This window comes from Leuciscus leuciscus (assembly GCF_965113295.1).
Source record: "Leuciscus leuciscus genome assembly, chromosome: 23".
Lineage (NCBI taxonomy): Eukaryota > Metazoa > Chordata > Actinopteri > Cypriniformes > Leuciscidae > Leuciscus > Leuciscus leuciscus.
The window spans coordinates 7,917,575-7,926,606 of record NC_138747.1 but is presented as its reverse complement, the minus strand read 5'-3'; the positions used below and the strand labels follow the sequence as shown (position 1 = coordinate 7,926,606).

The 9,032-nt window shown below is 36.3% G+C and overlaps 1 long non-coding RNA gene across 4 annotated transcripts; it reads right to left on the bottom strand.

Moving 5' to 3' along the window:
• Window positions 1–2,103: 2,103 nt before the first annotated feature.
• LOC309487773 lies at window positions 2,104–6,061 on the bottom strand. Of its 4 annotated transcripts, none has more exons than XR_014201923.1 (8): window positions 5,796–6,061; window positions 5,579–5,684; window positions 5,410–5,482; window positions 5,255–5,327; window positions 4,615–4,705; window positions 4,424–4,522; window positions 4,081–4,204; window positions 2,104–2,494 (listed from the first exon to the last, which is right to left on the bottom strand). It is a non-coding gene; the product is annotated as an uncharacterized lncRNA (long non-coding RNA). The 4 variants fall into 4 exon arrangements; XR_014201924.1 differs by having other exon boundaries at window positions 5,410–5,478; XR_014201921.1 differs by having other exon boundaries at window positions 5,579–6,061.
• Between the last annotated feature and the right edge of the window lie 2,971 nt (window positions 6,062–9,032).

The following is a 9,032-nucleotide window of genomic DNA, read 5'->3' as shown; positions in this document are numbered from 1 at the left end:
CTCTCCTTTCCTCTCATTCCCTCTCTCAGCAGCCTTATCCCACAGGACAGAGAGGCTTACTGATTACTGCAGTAATATCACTACTCACTACACTTCATTCCCCTCTCCCTCTCCCTCTCCCTCTCCCTCTCCCTCTCCCTCTCCCTCTCCCTCTCCCTCTCAGTTTCACTCTGCTTTTTTGGAATGACAAATAACGCTACATTTGTATACCCAAAGCAGCCGCAGATAGGCTACGCTGCTCACAGGAATATCAAAGAACAGTGGAAGGAAACTAGCATGAAATATATATGTAATAATAAAATAAGTGAAAAAAATGATTGTGCCTTTGCGCACTGTCAAAAAACCCATTACATTTTATCCAACATATGGGACTTCTAGAGTCACAAACATTATGAAGTATGAATTACTTTTAATCTACATAAAATGCACTTTTACAAAAACAAGATACACTTTCAAACTAATTAGAGTCGCAAATCACATGTTTTTCTGATGTAAAACCTATTAGATGTGTTATGTAAACATGACAGGTAGCTAGTTAAACTCTCAAGTCTGCACCTCCTCACCCCTTAAAGGGATAGTTCACCCAAAAATTTTAATTCTGTCATTTACTCACCCTCATGTCATTCCAAACCCATAATACTTTCATTCATCTTCGGATCACAAATTAAGATATTTTTTCATGAAATCTGAGAGCTTTCTGTCCCTCCATAGACAGCTACGCAACTACCACTTTGCCGTTTCAAAAAGTAATTTATATCAAATAAGCAGTTTATTCCAAAATTTCTGAAGAGACACTGATCGATTTCTATGATGAACAGATTAAATTTAGGCTCTTATTCACATGTAAACATTGATCAGCGAACATAAACAGAAGCTTAACCGTATTGCTTGACGCGGCAAAACAAACCTCATTGATTCTAGCCGATACGATGCGTCTAACTAAGGTTGCAGATCAGGGCTGCGTTCAGCCCCGACAAAACGTTGCACAACATTTTTTAAACAGAAACGGTGATGCGTTGAACACACTGTTCTGATGACGCAAGAGTTGCAACTATGGCAGCTGAGAAGGCCATTCTTTGTGAAGAATTTTCGGAGCCTGATAAAGTTGAATACTACAAAATATGCCCGATGTTACAGTTACTGCACTTGCCTCCCAGAACAAAAGAGAACATCCCAATCGAGTGAAGGGATTGCTGAAACTGAAATGGAAGCACACATCTTACCTAATTCAGACTAAAACACATATATTTAGCCTCACATACTGACTTTATTTGTAGTTCATACTGTTTTAATACCCTGTATTTTTTTTCCCATTTTTAGGAAAAGCACTTAATTACCATTGTTTATTTCTATACCAAATGTCATACACTTGCAATGAAGCTAAAAATATAAACAACTACATCATTATGTTGATATCCTATATTTTTACAATAAAACTTACAACAAACATGTCTTCTAATATCCTCAGTTGTTGCGCATACTGAGCTGCATCGAACACATTTGTAAATGACTTTCCTTGAACCCATTGTGCGAGTTCACTTTAATACCGCGTGCTTTATATACATGTTGCTGCTGATTGGACTGCAGTTCTGACACACCCACCAAACAAGAGAAAACGTATCTCAAACCCCGTTGCACACCGGTGCACGCCGTTTCCAGGAAACATGACGTTCAACCCGGAAACCGTAGCAAAACGTTGCGCACCGTTTTGAACTTGAACGTGCCCCAGGTCTGTGCTAGGACCCCAAGCGATCACATTGGCTCAAATTTATTTTAATACACTGTAAAGAGGTTGCTGTAAATTTTACAGTAACTTACTGGCAGCTGGATGCCAGTAAGTTACTGTAAAATGTTTTACAGTATTATTACTGTATTTTCACTTACAGTATACTGTACCATTTACTGTAATTGCATTTACAGTATTATTACTGTATTTTCACTTACAGTATACTGTATCATTTACTGTACTTGCATTTACAGTATTATTACCGTATTTTCATTTACAGTATTAGTATTGTTTTTTGTTTGTTTTTTTCATTTAAATTTTCTTTTTTTAATTTATGTTTACCCCACCCCCCAAAAAATCACAATAACTCACAAACATTTGTCCTTATAATATTCTTTTTAATCGTTGAACATTTTGTTTTAGAAGTACAAATTACAAATCTTGACCTTTAGGAGCCACTAGCTGAAGAAAAAAAAAGGCAACATCTCCAAAGTCCATAGAATTAATCTCCTGGTGACCATTTATATCTGTAGCATGGCAAAAACGTACACACACTGAAAAGCAAAACAGGCCTTAAAACAATAAAATACAGTCAAAGTCAGTGTTGTGTTGTTACATTTCAGTAATTTTGCCAGTCAAAGTTGACAACCTCTCTGATGAGAAACACTGAGGGTTTCAGGCTGATGCTTTTCTTTGGACCTTTCCAGATTTCCATCTGATCTGTGCCTTTGGTGTTTGGTGCCATCAGGGTTGACTCTCAGAATGAACCTGCAAACACAAGCAGGGAAAAAATATATAATTTTTTCAGACCGGTGTTGGCAGAATTTTCCCTAACCCTCAAACTTGATGCTGCATGTACTTTGGCGTTAATAAAAGCACTACATCTGATTCTGAATCCACCTACAGTAGTGGTGGGGGAAAAATCGATTCTGTTCAGTGTCGCGATATTTTGCGCACGCAATTATATTGATACAGTAGTGCAAAGTATTCCAATATAGGTTATAAGGCTGTGACGGTGGCAGTTTTTTTTACCACTGCGGTGGTAATGGACCAACTACCTGCAGTGGTTGGGGGGTTATTATGAAAATTGAAATAAAAAAATGTAGTTTATTCGAGCAAAAAAGTCTTTATTTGAGCAATTCCGTCAAAGAAGCAACACAAAGCCTGTAAAGCATTCAAATACATATCAGTAAATATTAGAAACTTACATAATAGAAAAGTTAAATCTATATAAAAAAAAAAAAAACTTTCGTTTAATACTTCCACACAAAGACACGTGATTCCACATGAAGCCATACCGCTCTGTGCTTTGAGAGGGATGACACGAGGAGGAAAGAGACCATCGATCTATTTTCTGATATCTTCATGTTTTCTACTTGTTGTAAAAGGTATGAAAAGTGAATTTAATCTTCCACAAGGGGAAATTGCGCTGCCAAAGAGAGCGAAACTAAAAATCAAATAAACTTGACGCGCCGTACATGTCTAATAACAAGCAAAAACTGTGTTGAAATGAATCTGACGTGCAAGTAAAAATGTAGGCTATCTGTCCTACAACGTTTTTCTACTTTACCACAGTAAAGAATGTGAATGTAATAGGCCTAAATAAAAGCGAACCAAGGAAGAAACGTTTATAATCCCCTTCGAAAATCGAGACGTAAGTGAAGATTTTGGGAAAAAAACAAGGTATTAAATGCAGGGATGAGTCACAATTTTTGGATATTCGATTAGTTTATTTAATTATAGAATTATAGTATATCGAATAGGTTGTGTAATTATTCTCTAAAATAAAATCTCCATGTTTTTGGTGCTAATGCGGTGGTGACGCGTTCATATAATTACGTTCTGTAATAAGGTCCTGTGTCCTGAATGTTCAAGGACAACGTTTTTGCACTAGCCTCCAGTAAATGTGTAGAAGATGTTCACAGATTTAATGTGACATTTGTAGTGAGTTGAGCAGTCTTATTTTTTGTAATGTCTTTGAATAATATGGGGGACATGAATCGCAATATATCGCAGAATCGAATCGCAATACTTGCTGTATCGCAATGTTAGGAAGCGCAATAATATTGAATTGTGGCCCAAATATCGCAATACTATCGAATCATCAAATTTTTGCCAATTTCCACCCCTAACCTACAGGGATGGTATTACCCCATAATACATTACATTAAAATCATTAAAGCTTCATTCTTTTTCAATATTCCTGTAGCTTAGATTTCCAGGGAATGGATAATTTAAATTAAACTTAATACAATGTAAGTTGCTTTGGATAAAAGTGACTTCCAAATGCATGCATGTAAATGTAATGTAATGTAAAAAAAAAAAAATATATATATATATATATATTGGTTTACCTGATTCTGCATTCGACAAAATAGACAGCTAATGCTGAAGAGTCGTCTGTTAGCAGTTGTAACTGGATGATGATTCTGCCCTTCATTGTCAGCATCCATGTTTTTGCTTTGAGAACAGACTCTCCTGAAACAGATAAAGTCACAGCAGCCTTTTAGTGTTATAGTTTACAGAAAAAAAAACTAAAATACAATAACAGAACTTATTACTAACAACAATAACATGTGGGGTGAAGATGAGGTAAGATATAATGTTGTATGGTGTTTATAGTTTTTAATCAATTAAACAACATTAAAAATATTAGTTAGCAAAACTTTGCTATATTGATAATGGTATATTGCTAACCCTTTCCTCCTCCTTCTCCTCTTCCTCCTCCAACGTCAACCCGTTCTGTGTATTAGTGGAGAGCGTCAGCAGTGATGTACAGTCCGGAGGGAATGGCCGCTGCAAATTCAAAATAAAGAACAGAAAAGAACATGTTTGCCTGCTTAACTAATGCATACTTCAGCTAATTTAGTTGATGTCATCTTACTCACCTGTAGATGTTATCACCATTACGAAGGCAATCACAAAAAAGACTCCAAAATACACCTCCGACATTTCAGACGACATAATTCAGACCACAAACTTGAAAATAAAACAAAAGATGAAATTAACAATGGTGTTGGATAAAGGGTTAGTTTACTCAAAATTGTAAATTCTGTCACCATTTACTCACCCTCAACTTGTTCATAACTTCCATTAAATTATTTAATGTGCTGTATACAAAAGAAGATATTTTAAAGAACATGAGCAACCAAACAGTTACTGGTCCCCATTGACATCCAAAGTATTTTTTCTATTATAGAAGTCCATGCGGACCAGCCACTATTTACCAACATTATTCAAAATATCTTATTTTATATCTTAATAATATCTTATTTTACATAAATGTTCAGACGAAAGAACTTCATGCAAGTTTAGAACACGTTGTGGGCGAGTAAATGATGACATACATAATTTTCTGTTTAAGGTGTACTACGTTATCCCTTTAACTAAGTTTTACTCAGTATTTACGCTGTACATCTGCCAAAAAGTTGTGAAAGAGGAGACAGAACATACCAAAGTTATTATGCTTCTCTGTTTAATAAGTTTACTTCGGCTAATTTAGGTGAAGGTGACCATAACGTTACATACCAGTTGATGTTATCACAATGAAAAGGCTCCAACACACTCCATCGTTGCAGATGGCATTATCCAGATCACAAACCTGAAAATAAATCATATAGGCCTACGTGAAAATATTGTTTAAAACCCGCACTTTAACAAGGGTTTCGTCTATCTCACTTTACCTCAGTATTTCACGTTGAGTTCGCTGTTAGCTCGGTTAACGTTACCGTCGACTCCGCCCGCCTGATGAGCTAACTTGCGTTAAAGAGGCAGAGGAACACACAACCATTATTTTTTATAGTTTTAACTAAAGAATATTTCGGCTAATATAGGTGAACTTAACTTACTCACCAGTTAATATTATCACCGTGACAGCGACCCGGCCGACAGTCAGGAAAAAAGACAGTAATAAAGGCACCAAAAAAAACATTCTGACGACAGTCAGGAAAAAAAGACACTAAAACCATTCAGACGAAAACAAAACGATACATCATGTTAGTTTGCTGTTAACATAAGTAAAAACATTTGAAAATGTTTATTTTACATAAAATAGAAATTATATACTAACCTTTTTGGTGAGTTACATGATCTTTTGTCCATGCATTAACTGCCACTTCACCCCTCAAAAAAACACTTGAAAAGAAATCCCTCTTGCCATTGGTCAGTTTTTCGCGGGCAAGTTCACTACTGTAAATTGATTTACAGTAGTGAAGAATTACAGTAGTGACCCTATATTTTCCCATAATCCTTTGCTGTTTACAGTAACATACTGTATACATATTTTACAGTATCTTACTGTACATATTACAGTAAAATACTGTTCAAATTACAGAAATCCGTGATTAAATCCTACAGTGTAGGTACTCTCTTTAGCGCCTGATTACAATTCCTACAAAATCATGTTATGATAAATGCTGTTTGAACTACGTAATGACCATTAATGTCTGTATTAGTTAGCTTATGTTCTAGCATAGCATACAGATTCCCGAATTAGCTTGATAGCTTAGTTTATACACGCATTTGCTCTTGCCCTACGTGTATTCACAATCATCTTTAATAATTATGTGTTAAATTAAGTGTTAAATGTCCAAATATTTCAGTTATACAAAGAATCTTATGATGTTCATGTATTCACTTAATATGCTATTATTATTATTATATCAGTTTATCAAGTGAAAGAAACATTCAATTTGTTTTATTATGCACTATATAGTAACCTAGCCTATTTTAAACGAATAGCATTCGAATGTACGTAGTATAATCATTGACTGATAGTCGATAGAGACCCAATTTCAAGGGAGGACCCGATTTGTCATGACACTGGGTTGCGTTGAAGTCAAATTTTTTATGTCCTTGCCTAGCTAACTTCCCTCAGTCTCGTTCACTCGGATGTGCGTCATTGCTTATGTTGCCCACTACTGGCGGAACCCTTGCAATGTGTTTAAATGGAACATCTTAAGCCCTTGGTCACTTAGAATCTGCTATGAAGCTGATTTATTTATTTATTATTTTCCATATGAATTTGTTTTATACACCATTCTATTGGCCTGTATGTATGCTTGAGCTGTTAAAAAATTAAGTATTATATATGAATTTAACTGAGAGATACATATACAATTCTTTTTAATCCATCCAGAACACCATTGAAACCTCCAAGCAATTCCCTAGCAACCATCCAGAACACCCTAGCAACCACATAACATGCTAAAAACCAGTCAGAACACCTTAGCAAACCTCCAACAGCACCGTTCTCCTTTTGTTCAGAAAATGTAAAAATGTAGTTTACTTTAGTTACTGAAGGACTATAGGAATTCAAAATATATGAAAAGCTGCCCTTCAATTAATGTACTATTTTTAGGTGCATTACTGCATTTATATAATCTATAAAAGCAATGTTAAATACATTGCATCAAAGCCAAATGAATGCCTGGGTTAGAGCTAAATGACAAACAGCCTTAAAAATTCATTATTCCCATGGATGTTAATGTTGATGCCAGGCTCCCTGAGAAAAACACAAACATGTGCCTTATTATGTGCATCTTGTTTATCTATTAGAGGATTTTCAGGTATTAGAAAATGTGATAATTGACCAATTAAGGGTCCTTGAAACATCTCTCATTAGCATATTAATTGGCGCCTGATTTCTCTGAATGACAATGACAATTCCTTCAAGAGTGATGATTAAGATAAACTTTTTTAAGCCATGCAGTGCAATATTTGAAATGCATGCTTTTATGTTTCAGCTGGTATCGGAGTAAATTTATTAATTAGAAACATAATTAGCCTCTATGTTTGGATGCACTTATCTCAAAATGCATTCCACAAATTTGAGAGATATCACTGGTGAGGCTGGCAAGAAATGAAAAATAAGTAAATGAATTTAAAAAAAATGACAACCTGAGTTAGAAAGACTCATTTAGACTAATTTAAGAACTCCCTTAATCGTTGTGCTGCTGTCAGTATGGATAAAAATCTTTCCGTAAAAAAAAACCTAAACAAAAAAAACGAGGCCCCTCACAGTTTTCTCGCTGTCTGTGTACATGACTCCAGTTATTCGTTTCTTTTCCCTCTCATTCTTCCCAAAGATGAGACTGTCACTTCCTTTTTGCTCAATATCAATCCCTTCCTCATACAATTTCTCCTGTAACTCCGGGGGGTTGATGCAGCAACGCCTCTGCTCCATGCACATTTTCCAGCCAAAAGCGCTTGAAAACACTTATGCCAAATCTAGTTTGTATGTGTATACACCCACACTATGTGTGCTCATTTGTCATCATCTGAACCACTGGCCCTCCTTTTCCAAGAAACCGGGCTAACAATATAGTTGATTACAAAGGAAAATAGATTTTCACATTTAAACTCAAACTTTCAGGCTAATGGCTAATAGGCTAAGTAAAGGGTTGCTAAATGAGGCATAACTCTGAACAAGTGTTAGCTATTTTCAAACAAGCATGCTAAGTAACAAGCTACTCACAACATTTAAAGTCACCCCGAAATGAAACTTCACCCCATCTATTTTCCAGATACCAAAGGAGTTTTCCTGTTTGTTCATGGGGCGTTCGGCATTAAGCCTATTGATCGCATTGTGAATGATTCATTCATGCATGTTTAAAGGAACAAGACGACTTTTTGGGACTTTAACTTATTCACCGTATCCCACCGAGTTAGATAAGTCCATACATACCCTTTTCATCTCCGTGCGTGCCGTAACTCTGTGTGACGCACACACCGCTAGCCTATCTTAGCACAAAGACTGGAGGTAAACGGCTCCAGCTAGCATACTGCTCCCAACAAGTGACAAAATAACACCAACATTTTCCTATGTACATGTTGTGATTTGTAAAGTCACAGTGTGTACAAATAACAAGGTCACATGAGACACAGCCATCTTCTAACCGTATACATACTGGGAACTATATTCTCAGAAGGCGAAGCACTGCTACTTCTGCGGAGTGATTTGCAGAAAGTCCTGCAATTCCTCAAAGTCAGCCATGATCACCAGTCACATTCGCTACTAGCTAGTAGACTTGTAGTCAAGACCGCCTACACCAAGACCAAGACACTACCAAGACCAGAGGGTATCGAGACCAAGACAACACCAAGACCAAGACCAAGACCAAGACAGACCAAGTCAAGACCAAGACCAAGTCGAGACCAAGACCGAGACCAAGTCGAGACCGGAGAAAAAAAAAAAACAGACTAGTGTTGAAGCTAAGCAATAACTTGTATGAATTCAAGAACAGCCGCATACTAGGGTTCAGCCGCAGTTTACATTCAACATTAGATGGTATTACTTAAACTACAC